Source organism: Marmota marmota, unplaced genomic scaffold (assembly GCF_001458135.2).
Source record: "Marmota marmota marmota unplaced genomic scaffold, marMar, whole genome shotgun sequence".
NCBI lineage: Eukaryota > Metazoa > Chordata > Mammalia > Rodentia > Sciuridae > Marmota > Marmota marmota.
In genome coordinates this window covers 5,682,540-5,703,786 of record NW_025999900.1, presented here as the reverse complement: position 1 = coordinate 5,703,786, position 21,247 = coordinate 5,682,540, and the positions used below count along the sequence as shown (strand labels likewise).

The window sequence follows — 21,247 nt, the reverse complement described above, 5'->3', positions numbered from 1 at the left end:
TTTGAAGATAATTCCCTGATCTACCACACACACTCTGGGTCTGGGCACAGGCCACTGGCTATTTCTCTTTGTATCATTCATGGCTCGTTCTCGTGCTTCAGGAAGGAGATCACGTCTGGTTTAGAAATGTAAACCAGTAGTTTATATTTACCAGTACCAGATTCCAGTAGTTCTCCAGCATCACCTTCTTGTACAGACCTCCTCTGAGCAGAGTTCGGCCAATCACACTTATCTTAGGAAAAGTTTATGGCCACATCTATGACAATCCCCAACTTCTGGTGAACATGATTTCAATCCCCACATATTTTCTAAGAAATCTTAGTGTTCTTGAGATGTTAAGAGGTGTGCTGAGGACTTGGCTTCAAAAGTTCAATTCCTGTCACCTACACCTTTTTCTGGCTCTTCATGTGGAGAAGTGCCTTACCCAAAACAGAGTTCCAGAGAATGCCCAGGGTATCCACTGCATGGAGACATATCCTGCACAGCCCCTCTGCCAGGCAGGCTAGGAAAAAGGGCCCAGTTACAGCCCTTCACGTACACCTCCCAAGGCCCCAGGATCTGGCCAACACAGGGGACCCAGGGGCGCCCACTCCCTGGTCCCACCTAGGGCTCCCACTTCCCACTCAACCCCGCCAGTGTACCAGTCCTTACTCACCCCTCAGCTCTATCCACCCACCCCCTACAGGCTCTCTAGTTTTCTTCTTCCTATAGATATCCACCTTTCTCAGAACCACTTCTTAAAGAGGCTTTTTTCCCTCCCCCCAAAATATTTTTGACACATTTTTCAAGGTTCATATGACTGTAGATGTGTGGGTTTATCTGTGTCCTCTATTCTATTCTGTTGAATACAAGTCTGTTTTTATGCCAGTATCATGCTGTATTTGTTACTATGGTTCTATAATATATTTTGAATTCTGGTATCTCAAAAACTGTTGTTCATCAAGAATTACTTTGGATATTCTGGGTCTTTAATGCTTCCATAAAAATTTTAGGATTGTTTTTTCTAGGTCTGTTTAAAATGTCATTAATATTTTGAATCTGTAGGTCACTTTTGGTAGTATCCTATTTTAGCAATATTAATTCTGCTGATCCATGAACATGGGACATCTTTCAAGCCTCTAGTGTCTTAAATTTTTTTCTTCAGTGTTCTGTAATTTCCAAAGTAGAGGTCTTTTTGCAACTTTAAGTTGAGTGAGGAGGAACATGAGTTCAAAGCCAGCCTCAGTAACAGCAAGGTACTTAGGAACAAAGTAAGCTTTCCAGTTATGAAAAAGAGCTGTGTGATATTATAATTTTTTTTCTGCATTCATGATTATAGCACATGTCCATGAATTTTCAAAGAAGGTACTTAATGGATTTATGTTCTTTACATTTCTGGTCAGAATTTACATCAAAATATAAGTTCTTTGTGAAACCTCTCAAATATCTTCTTTCATCCTCACAAAGGTTCTCCTACCAATCCTTGCCAATGAACAATAAGTAAAGACGTAGCAAGGAGCCAGACTAGCATGTTCACTCAATAGTAACATACAGCCCTCAACCCTCAACCTCAACTATCAAAGAGTATAATTGGAAAATCTGATTTGCATCATAATCTGGCAGTATAGAAGCAGCACCATTTTCCCTTTACCTACTTGATAGGGCAAATGAGCCAGTGACTAGATAAGACTGAAGTAAAGTCCACAATCACATAACATAATACATCAAATGTACAAGTTACAATTAAAAATTGATTGTCAAATAAAGAACCAGGACAATCTCAAAATAAAAGGAAGAAAAGAAAAGTGACATGTGCAAATATCAAGACAGTAAAGACATTAGATGTATCTGACAGAGATTTTAGCAAAAATGCTTCATTAAAAAAAATCATGTAAACACTAACCAAATAAAAACAAAACTAAGAAACCAGAAAATGTCAGCAAAGAAACAGAAAATGTCCAAGGAAACAGAAAATACAGAGAACTATGTGAAAATTTTATAACTGGAAACTACAATAGCAAATACAAAACTCAATGGAGATTGAAAACACCAACAGATTGGAGAAGCCATGAAAAAAAATCAGTGAACTAGAAGATAGCACAAAAAATTATCCAATCTAAAAAATAGAAGACTGAAAAAATAACATACTTAAAATATTAGAGAACTGTGAGTCAATAACAAAAGATCAACATTCCCATTATTTCGAAGAACAACAATGGGCCAAAAAAGTATTTGAAGGAATAATAGCTTTTAAATATCACAAATTTGATGAAATAAACAAACATACAATTTCAAGGAGCCAAACAAACCTCAGGCAGAATTGAACTTAATGAGATCCATGTTGATATATGCCACAGCTAAGAATATGAAAACTAAAGGCAAAGAAAATATCTTGAAAACAGCACCAAAGGAACTGCACTAATCCTAAAGAAGAAAAACAAGTCAAATGATAGAAAATTTCTTATCAGAAACTAGGAAGACCAGAAGGAAGCACTTTTTCAAGTATTCAAATAAAAGTACTGTGAACCCACATACTATATTGAGTAAAAATATGCTCTAGAAAGGGGAAAAAATTGACTTTCTTAGATGAAGATTAACAAAGGAAATTTGTCACCAGAAAAAGTACACTAAAAGAATGTACATGAAAAATATCCTTAAACATAAACAAAAAAAAATAGTAATAACAAGGAACCTTAGAATAGAAGATAGGAGTAAGGATTCTACGAAGCAAATACGTGGGTTTTAAAAAAAAAAAAAGACAATATTCGTCTATATACTCATCTTGGTATTTTATATTTGAATGCTGAAGCAAGAATTTTAAGTATTTGACATAGTTATAGAATTACATAGAAAAATTTCAGACATTTGTATTATAGATGGGAGGAATAATAAGACATAAAGGGAGATAAGTTTCACATTTCACTTTAACTAAGAACATTTTATACACACACAATGTAATCCTTAACCATTAAGCAATCACTATAAAAGCAGATACACTCAAACATATTATTGATAAATACAGAATTCCTGACAAGGTTGAAATAACCACAGGAAGGAAAGAAAAATAAATCAGAGAAACAAAAAGGAGAACAATAGTAAACAAGAAAATAAAATAGCAGACTTAAGCCCCTATATATCAATAATTACATCAATACAAAAGATGACCATACATCAATTAAAACTCAAAAATTAGCAGAATGAATTTAGAAGCATGACCCAAATAAATGTCCTCCATAAAAAAATTCATAAAAATAATCATGATGTTAACAAGTTCAAAAAAAAAAAAACAATGAAAAAGATATACCATGTACACATAACAAAGCAAGAGGGGCTATATTACTATTGGATAAAATAGATTTCAGAACAAAGGAAATTACCAGAGTTAGAGTGAATAAATATATATAATGATAAAAGGGTTAATCAACCAAGAAGACAAAGCAACCACAAAGGTGTATTCATGAAACAACAAAGCTGCAGAGTACTTTAGGCAAAAACTGATAGAACTAAAAAAAGAAAGAATCCAAACTACAATTACAGGTGTCAACACTCCTCTCCTAAAAATTAAAACAACTATATATAAAAAACAAAGACACAGGAGAAGTCAAAATATCATTAACCACCAGGATATGATTAACATTTAAAGAGCACTCCAGCCAATAAAAAAAATTAATGCCTTGACAACTTATACAAAGATATACCATCTGGGCCTTGAAACATGTGTCAATAATTTAAAATAATTGAAATACTGGAATTAATAACAGAAAGATAACAAAATCCTCAAAATCTGGAACTAAATAATATACTTCTCAATAATCCAGGTAACAAAAAGAACGTCTAAAACTACAAAACACACACACATGCACACACACGCACACACACAAAGAAACCAATGAAAATGTAAATAATACCTATCAAAATTTGGGTAATTAAATTATACTACAGGACTATAGTAACAGAAACAGCATTGTTATTGGCATCAAAATAATAAACGATGCAGAGAAAACTATAAATCCACAAGTTACAAAATGAAATTAGACCCCCCTCTTTCATCCTGCACAAAACACAACTCTAGGCATTAGACCAGATATCACGTGCCTACTAGAAGAAAAAGTTGAAATCTCCATCATGTCAGCTTTAGTAACTAAATTCTTCAAAAAGACTACTAAAGTGGAAGAAGTAAAATCAGGAATCAATACATGGGATGGTATAAAACTAAAAAACTTCTTCACAGCAAAGGAAATAATCAAGAACATGAACAGAGAGCATAGAGAATGGGGGTAAATCTTTGCCACCTGCACCTCAGAGCATTAATCTCCAGAATATATAAAGTACTCAAAGAACTTAAGACCAAGAAAACAAATAACCCAAGCAATAAATGAGCAAAAGAACTGACAGAAACATCACAGAAGAAGAAATGTAGTCAACAAATATATTTAAAAAATGTTCAACATCATTAGCAATTCGAGAAATGCAAAGTAAAATGATGCTGAGATTCCACCTCATTCCAGTCAGAATGGCAATTATTGAAAATATAAGTAACAATAAATGTTGACAAGGATGTGGGAAAATAGTGTACTTATACATTGCTGGTGGTATTGCAAATTGGTGCAACCACTCTGGAAAACAGTGTACAGACTCCTCAGAAAACATGGAATGGAACCACCATTTGATGCAGTTATCCTACTCTTCGGCATATACCCAAAGGTCTTAAAATCAGTATACTATACTGACAGGGCCACATCAACGTTTATAGTAACTCAATTCACAACAGCTAATCTATGGAACCAACCTAGGTACCCTTCAACAGATGAATGTATAAAGAGAATGTGATACATACGCACAATGAAATCTTACTCATCCATGAAGAAGAATGAAATTATGGCATTTGCAAGCAAATGGAAGAAAGTGAAGATTATCATGCTAAGTAAATAAGCCAATCCTAAAAACACAAAGACCAATATTCTCTCTGATATGTGGATGGTGACATACAATAGGGCAAGGGGAGGGAGGAGTGGAGATTCACTGGATTGGACCGGGAGGAGTAGGAAAAATGGAGGGGGCATGGGAATGGGAAAGAGAGTAGAATGAATTGGACATAACCTTCCTATGTTCATACATGAATGTATAAGCAATGTAACTCCACAATATGTACAACCACAAAAATGGAAAGTTATGCTCCATGTAAGTATGATATGTCAGAATACATTCTACTGTGATACATAACTAAAATGAACAAATGAAAAAAATAAAATACAAAAAAAAAGAAAAAACATATTTGGGTAAAAGAATAACAGTAGTGTTGGAAAAAATTTATAGGAACAAATATATTTTTTGAAAGCAGGATTATTCTTAAATCAATAATACAAGAGTAAGAACCTAGAAAACGAAGAGCAAAATAAAACCAAATCAAGCAGAACAACAACAACAAACAGGCACAAATCAAAGAAACTGAAAACATAAAACAATAGACAAAAGTCAATAAAAACAAAGAGCTCTGAGAAAAAAAATCAATAACATTGACAAATCCCTTAGAAGACTAACAAAGAAAAAAGAAAAGACCAATATCACTAATGAAACAGGAGATTTATCACTACCAACTATAGAAATCAAAGAAATAAAAAGGGAATGCTATAAGTAATTGTATAAACATAAATTTATTAACCTAAAGAAAATGGACAACAAACTACCAATACTCACCCCATACCAAACAGATAATCTGAATAATCCTACAACTATTAAAATAACTAAATGTATATTTTAAATCCCTCCCCCACAAAAGAAACTTCAGAAACAGGTGGTTTCACTAAAAATCCTAGCAAACATTTTAATAAAAATTCATAATAATTCCAATTCCTTTCTTCTAAAAAATAAGGAGTGAATACATCTAAATTGATTTTACAAAGCTATTATTATCCTTATGCAGATATCAAACAAGTACAGAACAAAAACCCAAAAACTCTCATGAAATATTTCTCACATGAATATAGACCCAAAAGAGCCTTAACAAAATATTTGTCAAAGAATTCAGCAATATATAAGAAAAACTATACACTATGACCAAAGGGTGTTTATTGCAGTTATAAGACCAAAGCATTCCAAGAATTCATTTAAAAGACAAATAACAGATAAAGAGAAATTATTTTAAGCACATCATAGATTGAGGGTTAATATCCTTAACATTTAAATTATATTTTAAAAATTTAAAAGGGAGAAAAATAACTAAAAACATTACCTAAGTATATTCAAAAGCACTTAAGTATATAAAATGACATTTTATCTTCACTCACAAAATAAAAACAGAAATTTAATAAAACTAAACTGAGATACCATTATTTACCTATAAAATTGGCAAAAATTTGAATGCTTGGCAAAGTTACTCTCTTTCCTTTTGTGTGAAGCTGTGTACAAACAGGCAATCTCATCCATTACTTTTAAGAGTACAAAATGCTGTACCTTCTAATTTTACCATTAATTTTAAAAGTACATATGATTATATCTGACCCTAATTGGACTGCTGGGAATTTACCCAGATATTTCCAACAATATAGAAACATCCACATAAGACTACTCACTTATATTTGCAAATCAAAACACTGGGGATAGAAAACAATAATTACTCCTATCTCTACAATGTGGACTTTTATGAAATTGTACAATATATGGAAAATCTCCACAAATTTCATTTGGAGTTATTTCTGGGATTAAAAGTAGGTGGTAAAATGGAAGGTGGAAAAGGTTATTGACACTGTTTTGAAATAGGTAAGAAGCCAGAAACTTACAAATATCGCCATATTTCTGGAAAAAGACAGGATAAACCAAAAAAAGAAAGGATAAACCAAAAACTGAAGGTGGCTCCCTACAGAGAAGGAACAAAAACATAAGTTGGAATGGAAAAGGAAAAATTGAAATGTTTCTGAGAGTATTTTCTACTGTAGTTTGAATATTTGAACAATGTAACATAAAAAAAATGTTAAGATGAAAAGGAAAAAAATGGAATAAAAATAGACCCAGCTGGTTCAAAATTTTATTCTAATGATACAAAAGAAAGAAAGATAAATGATCTAAATGATTCTTGAGCACATTATTTCAACTGTGCACCTTTAGTGTCATATAATTTAAGTGCAAAGAACTCCTGAATTTCACTTGTGAAATTTATTACAAGTACAATAACAATAAAATTATTTTGTATGTTTAGTAGATTTAAACAAATGAGTAACAACACTGCTACTGGGAGTCAGGCTTTTATCTGTGAAAAAAGAAGATACAAATATTAGAAAGGGGGGGAAAGAAGAGGTAGAGGAAGAAGAAGGAGGAGGAAGAAGAAAAAGAGAAGGAGGAGGAAGAGGAGGAGGAGGAGGAGGAGAAAGATCCTGTGATGTTGGATTGTGATTTTTTTCTCATTAACCTTTTGTTTTAATGGGTCTCAAAATTATGTGACAGATTTTAGGTCAAGTTGATCCCATTAAAAAGTACTGACTTTAACTGGAATGAGACAGGGATGCCCTCTTTCTCCACTTCTATTTAACATAGTTCTTGAAACACTGGCCAGAGCAATTAGACAGACAAAAGAAATCAAAGGGATAACAGATAGGAAAAGAAGAACTCAAATTAGCACTTTTTGCCAATGATATGAATCTGTATCTAGAAGACACAAAAAAATACACCTGAAAACTTCTAGAACTAGTAAATGAATTCAGCAAAGTAGAAGGAAATAAAATCAACATCCATAAATCAAAGGCATTTCTGTATATCAGTGACAAATCCTCTGAAAGGGAAATTCGGAAAATGACCTTATTTACAATAGCCTCAAAAAAAAGAAAAAAAACTTGGGAATCAACTAAAGAAGTGAAAGACCTCTACAACAAAAACTACAAAACGCTAAAGAAAGAAATAAAAGAAGACCTTAGAAGATGGAAAGATCTCCCTTGTTCTTGGACAGGCAGAATTAATATTGTTAAAATGACCATACTAAATGATCAAAACCACTACACAGATTAATGCAATTCCAATCAAAATCCCAATGACATTCCATAGAAATAGAAAAAGCAGTCTTAAAAACAGCATACTACAGGGACACAGCCACATTAATGTTTATAGCAGCATAATTCACAATAGCTAAATTTTGGAACCAATCCAGATGCCCTTCAGTAGATGAATGGATAGGGAAACTTTGGAATATATACACAATGGAATATTATTCAGCATTAAGAGAGAATAAAATCATGGTAATTGCAGGTAAATGACGAATATTTCCTCTGATTAAAGGATGGTAATTCATAATGTGGTTTGGGAGGAGGGCATAGGAGTATCAGATGAACTCTAGATAGGGCAAAGGGGAGAAAGGAGAAGAAAAGGGGTGTGGGGGTTGGAAAGAGATGGACATCATTATCCTAAATACATGTATCTTCACAAATGGTGTGACTCTACTTGGTGTACAATCAGAGATATGAAAAATTGTGCTGTGTGTAATATGAATTGTAATGCGTTCTGCTGTCATATATAACAAATAAAAAATTTTTAAAGTACTGATTTTTAAAACTAATAACTTAAAACTACTATACACACTAAACAATGGTCCACGAAACATTTTCCTTTCCTTCTGAAGATTTTAAAATGCATTGTCATCATTAACCAGTATTTTACTAATAAACTTAAATGACCAATTGAGACAAAACAAAACAAAACAAAAAAAAACATGGAATGCTTCACGAATTTGCGTGTCATCCTTGCGCAGGGGTCACGCTAGTTTTCTCTATCATTCCAATTTTAGTGTATACGCAGCAGAAGCAAGCACTTGGATTGTAACCAGGATGAAATCGTGATTTTTATATTCTTTTAATTATTAGTTTGCTAGCTGTGTCTACTATAAAAGACAAGGATCCATGATACCCAGTAGCAATGAGAATATTTAGGACCCTGGAGAAATATATGATTCCAGGGATGGAGCAGAAACAAAAACATGAAGTGAAGTGGGAATATCATCTTGTAATAAAAAGAAAAGTGTTTAAGCATTGATAGAGAAGATATTAAAAAATAAGAGACATCTCAAAAAGGATCTGCAGATCAATGGGAACAATTTAAATATCAGAATAAACAATGGCAGGAATAGGTTATAAAATACATAATTTTTCAAAATAGGATTCATGACTAAACACTGCTATTAATATTTTTAAAAGTCAGGAGAAACAAAAATCTCTCCCTAATAGAAGAATGCCAATAACTGCAGAAACAATGATAAAATTAACAAATTTTCATTTTGTAAACTCCAGAGTAATAACTAATATAGGAAATAGTTTTCAGTGGATGTTAAAACACTGGGTGAATGGTTGTAAGAGAAGCATTCTAAAGGACATTAATCCAGAAAACATTCTGAGTTACAATGGGAAAAAAAAAAAAAAGAAAAGAAAACTTCATGTTTGAGGAATCAGGTATATAGAATCTTAAAGAAGTAAACATTTAAAATCATCAACTGATATGAAATAGTGATAACATATGGTACTATTCCTTTCAAAATTGCTTAACCTGTATGTGACATAAGGAGATAAATATCAAATCCAAACTGTGACAGTCATCAGAACAAATGATCAAGATTCCTCAAAAATGCCAATGTACGAAAAGATTTAAAAAGAGAAAAAAAATGAATAAAGTTCTATATTACAAAAGATTAAAGCGTCATGACAATCAAAAGCAATTTATTATTGCTAATTGACTCCTTGATTACAGATGATGATGATGATGATGATATGACAATGACAATAATGAGTCATATATCTACACAAAACTTCCAGAAGAAAACAAAAAATTTATTGTTAGTTGTGGGGTAGGCTACAATTTCTTAGACTGGAATTCAAAACTATAGTAATTGAAAAAATTGGTAAATTAAGAATTCATCAAGGGGCTGGGGATGTGGCTCAAGCAGTAAGGCACTCGCCTGGCAGGAGCGCGGCACTGGGTTCAATTTTCAGCCCCACATAAAATAAAATAAAGATGTTGTGTCCACCGAAAACTGAAAAATAAATATTAAAAAAATTCTCTCTCTCTCTCTCTCTCCTCTCTTTCACTTTAAAAAAAATAATCAAAATAAGATTTAGTTATCAAAAACATTCCATTAAGAAAATGAATAGGTAAGTGACAAATTGAGAGAAAATATTCACAAATCACATATCTGACAAGGAGCTGGCATTCAGAAAGGACTCCTAAAAATTAATAACAAACCAAAAAAGGGAGGAAAAAAAAAGCCCAAATAACTCAACAAAAAATAGCATAATACATGAACAGACATCTCACAAAAGAATCTTCATAAACAACCAGTAAGCTCATGACGATGGTGGATGGAGTTAGGGTGTTCTCAACATCATTAGTCATAAAGGAAATTCAAAGTAAAACTATAATGCGATATTACTACAAATTCAACAAAACAACTAAAATTAAGAAGACTGATAAATCTAAATGTTACACAGGTTGTGGGGCAATTAGAATTCTCAAGCATTTTTGGTGGGAGCAGAAAATAGTAAAACCACTTTTGTAAAAGATTACTATAAAACCTTGTTATACAAAACCACTTATTTATTATAGAAAAACATTATTATAAAACCACTTTCCTTATGACCCAATAGTTTCAATCCTAAGTATTTATTTAAAAAAAGAAAAAACCCAAACATACATAAAGCACTTGTATAATAATGCTTACTGTAGTTTTATTCATGCTTAAGTCTTCAAAGTCCAAACACATGGCACTGGCATCTGGTGAGGGCCTCATTCTTCATCATAACATGGTAGAAAAGCAAGAAAATGTACAATACAGAGAGAAAATGTCAGGCTAGAACTTAGCCTTTTTATTCGGAGCCCATTCCTAAGATGACTAATTCATTACAGCAATAAAAGCTGAACCTTATCACCTTTAAATACAGACACAATGGTAACTAAATTTGAATGTGACTTTTGAAGGGGACATTCAAACCACAGCATTCAAATAATGGAAACAGTATTAAAATAGAGGAAGTAATGATACATGCAACATGAATGAATTACAAAAATATTAATCTGAGAAAAATCACACCCAAAGAGCACATACTAAGAGTCTATTTACATGAAATGCTAGAACAGATAAAACAAATCAAAGGTGAAAAATGATAACAATGGCTGCTACTGGAAATGAGGGCAGGAACTGACTTGTTTTTTCTGGGCTTTTTCTTTTTTTTTTTGAGTTCCGTATATATTCTGCCTATTAACCTTCTATCAGATGAATAGCTGGAAAATATTTTCTCCCACTCTGCCTTTTCATTCTGATAATTACTTCCTTTGCTGTGAAGGTTTCTGATCTTATCCCACTTGTCAATTTTGTTTCCTGTTCTTTTGGGGTCTTCTCCAGAAATTCAGTGACTAAAGAAATTGTCTTAAAGCGTTTCTGCTGTTTTCCTCTAGTGCTTTTAAATCTTACATGTACACATTTCAGGTAAGAGAAAGGGGCAAAGATTTAGCCTTCTGCATGTGGATATCCAGTTTTCCCAGTACCATTTATAGAAGACTTTATGGAGAATTAGGCATAGCTGGTGAGTAATGATAAAATAATTCTAAGAATAATAAAATAGAAGTGTTTCAAGAGAGGAGAAAAATAAGACCACTATGATACAAAAATATATCCAAAATTTATAAAAGAGGCCAATAACTGTACATGATAATCACAAATCTATAGAATGATTTTATATTTTAAAAAAACAATGGAATTTTCTCTTGGCTCTGTAGAAGGCCTCTTTAAAAAATAGTACATATTATAAAATATCAATCCTTACATAATCTTAGAAATGCTCAAAAAAGAAACTTAAAACTGAAAAAGTCGGGGCTGGGGATGTGGCTCAAGTGGTAATGCACTCGCCTGGCATGCGCGGGGCGCTGGGTTCGATCCTCAGCACCACATAAAAAAAAAATAAAGATGTTGTGTCCACCGAAAACGAAAAATAAATATTAAAAAATTCTCTCTCTCTCTCTCTCTCTCTCTCTCTTTCTCTCTAAAAAAAAAACAAACAAACTGAAAAAGTCTAGTGGACCTGGTAGTATATTGTGGGCTAAAGGCCACTAACTTTCTATTGTTTTTTAAGAGAAGCATACACAAAGTTAATCCAAAACTTCAGTGTTCCCACTGTATTTTATACATGCCTGATTATTATAATCATTAGTGTATTGCACATATTCATGCTTGATTCTCTAGCTTACTACATTTATAGAACTTAGGAAAATGCCTCAAACATGATAATCCTTTTAAGTATTTGTTGATAGTAACTGTTTTTAAACTGTTAGATAAACAAATCAAACAAGTTCCTGAACATCAAAAGAATGACAGGAAAATTTCTAGTAAGGGTTTGATTTAACATAGTAAGAACAATTTATCTATAGTCTAGCTCATTGCTTATCTATATGTTACTATTTGTTATTACCCTGAAGTTATGTTTTCTGTTTTATCTTATTTTCTGAAGAAAAAGAATTAGCTCTCCAAATTTATTTATGTTTCATTGTTAAAGGAGAAAGATGTGACAAAGTGGAAAGATACGCCAATGTAGAAAGATTAACTTGCAATTTAAAATTCAAGGTTATATATTAGCAAGCAGTTTGTAATTAATCCTAAGAACAATAGGGTATCATCCAAAAGTTTTAAGCATGTAGAGGCTATTAATTGTAAATCAGATAATACTCTCTTCTAGAGACTGAAATCTTAATGTAAATATTCAATGAAGTGAAGAATCAAGTGATAAAGAATCAATATTATCCAATATTACTTTCCATTTCTTCGAAAAACATGCCTATCAAAGGCAGCATCAAAGTTATTGAGGTGAATACTTTCAAATATAGTTAGATCTGAACCAAAAAAAAATCCAGGTATTCATTCAGAAGACTCCTATATACTATTTTTCCTTCTTTTCTTTTGCTTTGTTTCCCCCACCCTCCCCATACTAGGGATTGAAACTGGATGTGTTTTACACTGAGGTACATTCCCAGCCCTATTTTAACTCTAAGATAGAGTCCTGCTAAGTTTTAAGGTTGGCCTTAAACATGTAATCCTACTGACTCAGTCACTCAAATTGCTGGGATTATAGGTATTCAACATCGTGCCCAGGGTATATGCTATTTTAAAGTACTATTTTAAAAGCTGATTTGGCAAGAATTTTAATTAGACAATGATATATAAATAACAGAAAATTCTGATTATTTACTCTTTTGATTATATTAGATTGCCATGCTAAGGCCAGTAATCTTTTTTAGAGCCTTATTATATATTCTGTGAAACAGCCTGCTTATTAATTCTTCTTTGGAAAATGGATACTGAAAGCATCTTGGTTTCTACAGGAAGCTATAAAACAATTTTGTATATGTGATTTGTGGCACTCTAATATCATATGAACACTTGTGAAATTCAGTACATACCTTTTAAATAAAGATGTACTGATATAAATAGAGTAATTTTTAAAACTCTTAGCAGGAGTTAAATTGATGTCTGTAAAATGTCACTATAGTTAAATGTAATTTTTATCTTTATGATTTTATTTTTCATCTTCAAGACACTGACAAATTTTTTAAAATCTACTGAGTATAAATCAGATTATTTTATAAATATATTAATTCTACTGGGATATATGACATAGCCACATTGGAAAAATCTGCCCTATATTTTTTGTATTCTTTGTTATATTTTGTATTTTTTGTTATATACTGTATGGATACCTACAGTATATAACAGAATTGGCAAATAAAATGGGAAATGCAAAGAAAAATAAAAGATCCATTGGTTTTTAATATAAAATTATTCTATAAGCTTCCTGGAAGCTTAAAAAATAATAAAAAAGGAGGCAGATAAGTAGCCATATGCCCATATGATATAGAGGCACCAATAATGGATTCCAATAGTTTTAAAACTTACACTGTGATAATACAGAAAATCTTGAAGACATTGACAAATTTCCAGAGACATATAATCTACCCAAAGTGAATCAGGGGGACATGGAAAAGTTAAACAGATTCAATTTCAAGTAATAAAATTGAAGATGACATCAAAAGCCTACCAATAAAGAAAAGCCCAGGATTGGATGGATTCTTAGCTGAGTTCTGCCATATCTCTAAAAAAGAACTAACACCAATCCTGCTCAAATTATTCCATGGAATAAAAAAGGAGGAAACTGATCCATACTTCTTCTATGAAGCTCTTAGAACGCTGATACCAAAACCAGACCAAGGCACATCAAGGACAGAAAACTTTAAACCAATAACCCCAATGAATATAGATGCAAAAATTATTAATAAAATACTAGCAAATCAAATACAAAAACACATTAGAAAGACAGTGCATCATGATCAAGTGGGTTTCATTGTGATACAAGATTGGTTCAACATACAGAATACAATCAATATAATGCACCAAATTAATAGACGTGAAGACAAGAAACACGATTACCTCAATAGAAGCAGAAAAAGCATTACACCAAATACAGTATCCATTCATGTTTAAAACACTGGAAATACTAGGTATAGTAGGAACATACCTCTGTGTTGTAAAAGCTATATGCATAAAACCCAAGTCCAACATTATTTTAAATTGAGAAAAGTTAAGAGTATTCCCTCTAAAAACTGGAACAAGACAGGGATGTCTTCTCTTTTTCCACTTTGAACATATTCCTTGAAACTCTAGCCAGGGCAGTTAGGCAAAAGAAAAAAATTAAAGGGATATGAATAGGAAAAGAATAGCTCAAACTATCCCTATTTGCTAATGACATGAGCTATATTTAGAAGACCAAAAAAAATTACCAGAAAACTTCTAGAACTCATAAACAAATTCAGCAAAGTAGCAGAATATAAAATTAACACCCATTAATCAACTGTGTTCCTATACGGTATGATGAATCACCTGAAAAAGAAATTAGGAAAACTATCACAAGAGCCTCAAAAACACAAAAAATAAGAACCAATTTAACAAAAGAGGTGAAAGACCTCTACAATGAAAACTACAGAATAGTAAAGAATGAAACTGAAGACCTTAGAAGATGGAAAGATCTGCCATATTCTTGGATAGACAGAATCCACATTGTCAAAATAGCCATACTACCAAAAGTGCTATATAGATTTATTTATTTATTGCATTTCCTATTAAAATTCCAATGACGTTTTTCATGCAAATAGGAAAATAAAGTCATGAAATTCATTTGGAAAAACAAGAGAAGCCCAGGATAGCCAAAGCAATCCTTACCAATAAAGATGAAGCAGGAGGAATCTCGAAAAAGACCTTACATTATAATACAGAGCTATATAAACAACAACAGTTTGGTACTGTTACAAAAACAGATATGAACACCAATGAAACAGAAGACCTAGAGAAAAACCCATATACATTCAGTTATTTTCTACTAGACAAAGGCACCATAAATATACACTGGAGAAAAGACACCCAGAGTTCAATAAATGGTGCTAGGAAAACCGGAAATCCATAGGTAGCATATGAAATGTAATGCCTATCTCTCACCCTACACAAAACTCTATTCAAAGGGGACCAAAGACTTAGCCATTAGACCAGACACCCTGTGCCTACTGGAATAAAGTGTAAGCCCAACTCTCCATCATATCAGCTTAGGAACTAACTTCCTCAGTAAGACTCTTAAAGTGCAAGAAGTAAAATCAGGAATTGATACTTGGGACAGCATCAAACAAAAAATCTTCTTCATAGCAAGGGAAACAACCAAGAACATGAAAAGAGAGTTTACAGAATAGGAAAATATCTTTGCCACCTGCACCTCAGATACAGCTTTAATCTCCAGGATATTTTTTTAAAAAAATCAAAAAACTTAACACCAAAAAATAAATAAATAATCCAGTCAATAAACGGACAAAGGATCAGAATATACATTTCTCAAAAGAAGAAATACAAATGGTCAACAAATATATGAAAAAATGTTCAACATCACTAGCAATTAGAGAAATGCAAATTAAAACTATAAAGAGATTTCATTTCACTCCAGTCTGAATGGCAATTATCAAGAATACAAATAACAATAAATGCTGGTGAGGCTGTGGGGAAAAGGGTAAACTCCTACATTGCTAGTGGGACTGCAAATTTGTGCAACCACTCTGGAAAGCAGGGTAGAGATTCCTCAGAAAACTTGGAATGGAACCACCATTTGACCCAGTTACCCTACTCCTCTTCATATAACCACAGGACTTAAAATCAGCATACTATAGTGACATGGCCACATTAATGTTTATAGCAGCTCAATTCACAACAGCTAAACTTTGGCACCAACCTAGGCCCTTTAAGAGAGGAATGGATAATGAAAATGTGGCACATATACACAATAGAATATTACTCAATCATAAAGAAGAATGAAATTATGGCATTTGTAGTTAAATGAATGAAACTAGAGACTATCATGCTAAGGGAAATAAGCCAATCCCCCAAAATCAAAGTTTAAATGTTCTCGCCAATATGTGATGCTAACATACAATAAGTAGGGATAGGCAGGGAAGAATTGAAGTACTTTGGATTAGACAAAGGGGAATGAAGGGAAGGGAGGATGGAAATAAAAAGACAATATGAATCAGACATTACTTTCCTATGTTCGCATATGAACACATGACCAGTATAACTCCAAATCATGTACAACCAAAGAGTGGAAAGTTGAACTCTATATATGTATGTCAAAAGATTCTACTGTCAGGTATAACTAATGAAAATAAATAAAATTTTAAAAAAACTACACTGAGATTTCACCTCACTTCAATCAGAATGGCAATTAACAAGAATATATGGAACAATAAATATTGGTGAGGATGTGGGGAAAAGAGTACACACATACATACATTGCTGGTGGGACTGCAAATTGGTGCAGCCACTCTGGAAAAACAGTACAGATTCGTCAAAAAACTTAGAATGGAACCACCATTTGACCCAGTTATCCTAATCCTCTGTATATACCCAAAGGAGTTAAAATCAGCATACAACAGTGACAGAGACACATCAATGTTTATAGAAGCTCAACTCACAAGAACCAAAGTACCCTTCAACAGTGGACAGAATATTACTCAGCCATAGAAAAGAATGACTTTATGACTTTTGCTGGTAAACGAATGGAACTAGAGACTATCATGCTAAATGAAATAAGTCAATCCCCAAAAAACAAAGTTCAAATGTTCTCTCTGATAATGTGGATGGGGGAAGAATCTAAGTTCAGTGAATTAAACAAAGGGGATTGAAAGGAAGCAGGGGGATAGGAATAGGAAAGAGAGTGGAATGAATCTGACATAAATTTTCTGTTCATGTATGAACATATAACCAGTGAACCTTCACATCATATATAATCACAAGAATAGAATCCTAATTAGAATCTAAGTAATAGTCCATGAAAGCATAATATGTCAAAATACACTCTAATTTAATGTATAACTTAAAAGAACAAATAAAAAAAAATTAACACTACTAAAAATAAAAATAAATAAATAAATATTCCAGGCCTAGTGGCACATGCCTGTAATCCCCATGGTTTGGGAGTCTAAGGAAAGAAGATCTCAAGTTCAAAGCCAGCCTCATCAACTTTGCAAGGCCCTAAACAACTTAGTGACACCTTGTCTCAAAATAAAAATAAAAAGGGTGGGGAATGTTGTGCAGTGGTTAAATGCCCCTGGCTTAAATTCCCAGGACCAAATATAAATAAGTAAATAAATAAATAAATATTTAAAATGTATTCATTTACTGCCTTTGAACATAATGATATCAATAATACAGACTACTGGTATTTTGATTGGAAGCTTAGTAACAGAAGAGAAGAATAAAAATACAATATAGACCTGAAACTGGGGTAAAAGTAAAAAATAAAAAGGGGGGAAAAAAAGAATGTCTAGAAGGCAATTGTTCAGGCCTAGAAAAAGACTTGAAATCATTTGCATAAATGTTAAATATCATTCTTTAGAATGTGAAATTTCTTTAATATAAAGAATATAAAGTAGAACTACAAAGCAACACTAGTTGCTAATAAAATTAATTTAATTAACTCAAAATTAATATAATACTTGGCACAACACAAGTCTTAATACTATAAATAATTGCCATATAGACCCAGACTAATAGTTATCAATTGTACAAAAGAATTACTTCATGGTCTGGGGTTGTAACTTAGTGATGGAACACTTGCCCAGCTTAGACAAGACCCTGGTTTCAATCCTAGCACTGAAAAAAACAAATTAAAAAAAAAAAATTACTTCACTATGGAAACACTGTTTTCTGCTGATGTAAACTATCTTTACATCAATGAGATGGAATTATATACATATTCAAAATGACGATCCTATCCTATTTGCATTATACCTACCAGGAAGCTCCTCAGGATTCACAAAAACCTATGTAAATAAAACCCTCACAGAATGACCTCTGAGGAAAAATAATTAAATAGAAGTATCCAGCAATAATAAAGTATTGGAAATTTAAATTTGCTTATAAGAGCAGAAACGATAATGAATGCCTTTATTTTGAGCTAAAAACTGCTTTTTTAAAAAAAAAATTATCATTAACAAAAATCTGTTTTTATCCTGACACTTCACCTTAAGTTGAACAGAGGGAATAATATAAACACTGTTAAATACAAGGAAAATTAACCCAATAAACTGACTGAAAATGAAATTATTTGTTAGTGACAGGCTAGATGAAGTCAATATAGGAAAAGTCATAGATTGTGTATAATTACTTGGAATGACAAAAATCACCTATTTAAAATAGAATTGAACTCAGATGCCCAACCACCACGATAGCCTCACTGAATTGGCCATTTTTATTTCCCTTCCAATTTTTCCCTTAATATTTATTCTATCTCCTTTAGAGTTTTTGTTTCAAATCACTAAGGAAATGTGAACAGATTCTACTTTATGATGGATCCAAATTGAATACACACATCTCTGCAAAATTACCTGCCTTTCTTCTGCTATATTATCTACTTACAAACTGTCTTATCTCTAATAAAAGCAGTAAAAAATATGGAAAGGAAAATAAACCAAGTAAAATTTTAAGTCTGTTAAGAATTCTTTCAACATCTCTCATCTTACCATTTCTTCTCTTCACCATTTCTTATATCTTCATATTATCAAAGATGTCTAATGAGTTCCTCCAGAACCATCCTTCCTCTAGAAATAAAGTAGGCTTTCCTCTTCCCACATCAATATTTAGCCATTTCTTATTAAATTTAATTAAAGTAACTTGCTGGCTGGATGGGGTAGTACAGGCCTGATAATCCCAGAGACTCAGGAGGCTGAGGCAGGAGGACTGAAAGGTCAATGCTAGCCTCAGCAACATAGCAAGGTCCCAAACAACTAAGTGAGACCCTGTCTCAAAAAAATATAAAAAAGGGCTGGGGAGGCCAGGCTTGGTGGCACAGGCCTGTAATCCCAGTGGCTCTGGAGGCTGAGGCACAAGTATGGCGAGTTCAAAGCCATCCTTAGCAACCTAAGAAAGCACTAAGCAACTCAGAGAGACCCAGTCTCTAGATAAAATATTTTTTAAAAGGGCTGGGGATGTTGCTCAGTGTTAAGCTACAATGGATTCAATCACCTGTACCAAAATAAATAAATAAATAAAAATAACTTGTTAATTTCCCAGGCGATATCCAGGGAGAAGTCAACATAGGTAAATCTCCATCTTTTAGGAATCAAGTCAATCAAATAAAAATTATTTAAATTAACTGAAAAATCAGGACTTAGAAGGTAGAGTATCACTCTATAAATATAATCAGATAGTGGGACTTTTTTTATATGCTCATATATTCTTTATTCTATTCACAGTCAACTGACATTAGTAACTGAATTTTCTACAACTTAGATCCCTGATTATTTACTCCCTCACTCTATTATTCTCCTACTATCATTTAGACAACAGGCTCCGATCTTTCCTTTACTAAAATCTGACACCTTTCAGGGGGGTTTAAAACAAAAAAAAAAAAAAAGGAAAAGGAAAAGAAAAGTATTGGTGTTGTTTTAATTTAGTTGTTCAGCACAAAATAAACCAAACCAAATGGGGTCAATGTAACACACATAGTCTATTTCAAAGTGTTTATACAGATTATATGATAAAATTGCAAACAAATAGAAAAACAATCTAGTTTTAACTAGAAGCATATCATGACTAATTTAAAAAAAAACAGAGAGAGATCACAAAGGATTTGCTTTTTATTTTAAAAATATTTAAAACCAAAGACTTGCAAAATAACTCAACAATAACAAGTTTCAGTGAAACGTCATCAATTGTTGATGAGAGTAAAAATGGATGGAAACACTTTGGAGAACAATTTTTAAAAATTACTAAATCTGAAAAAAATGTAGATGCTAGCAATTCTGTACCTAAATACACACACACACACAAACACACACACACACCCCGGAGAAATTTTCATATATGCATAATTTTTGAAGAACTATTTGCAAGAGGAAGAATTAGAAAATAATGATATATTTATGCATTAAAAATCTTGGCAGTTAAAATGAAGTCAAGAACTAGTTCTATCAATGTGAATATGTCTGAGAAACAATTAAAAACCATGTTCCAATATACTATGTAAATGTAGTTTAAATTATGCAAAACAGGACATTTATTCTGGATATAAGGAAAAGCATAAAAGTACAAACATAAGCATAGAAGTGAAGAACACCAAATTCAGAATAAAAGTTACCTGTGGGAAGGGGATGATGAAGGGTAATAGCATTAGAAAGTGATTCACAGTCTACCATTTTATCTATAATGTTTTATTTAGATTTGGTGATTTAGCTGGGTATTCATAAGATTAATATCCCTTGTAAGACAAGATTCATATATTGCTATCTGACCCTTATTCCACAAGTAGAAATGTTTTATGTAAAAGATCGATAGTAAATTATAATAATGTCAACATATAGGCATTTCTAATAAAGCAAATCTTTAGTAGTTAAAAACAAAAAATATACATGATAACTGCAGTTTTCACATTTTGTGAAAACATACAATTTTTTTACTTATACTATCAGTTGTTGAACTTCCATGAGAATATCCCTAACACACACACATGCATCAAATTCGGTTACAAGTACATCAATTTAAATTATTTTTCATTCAGCACATATACTGACCTCTGAATAATGAAGATACTTTGACAAGTGTTGTGATATGCTTTAATTAAAAGGTAGGTATATTATATCCATCCTCATTAACTAGCTATAAAACCCAGGGTCAAGAAAAAAAACAATTAAAAGTTATTATATATATTTTTAAAACTCACAA

General features: G+C 32.3%; 1 protein-coding gene and 1 non-coding gene across 20 annotated transcripts in view; both read right to left on the bottom strand.

Moving 5' to 3' along the window:
* Positions 1–21,247, bottom strand: part of Gphn (gephyrin) — a 625,252-nt gene that overhangs the window by 478,631 nt on the left and 125,374 nt on the right. The window lies entirely within an intron of this gene.
* On the bottom strand, positions 8,669–8,773 carry LOC125615441. Its single transcript, XR_007346096.1, has one exon. It is a non-coding gene; the product is annotated as a U6 spliceosomal RNA (small nuclear RNA).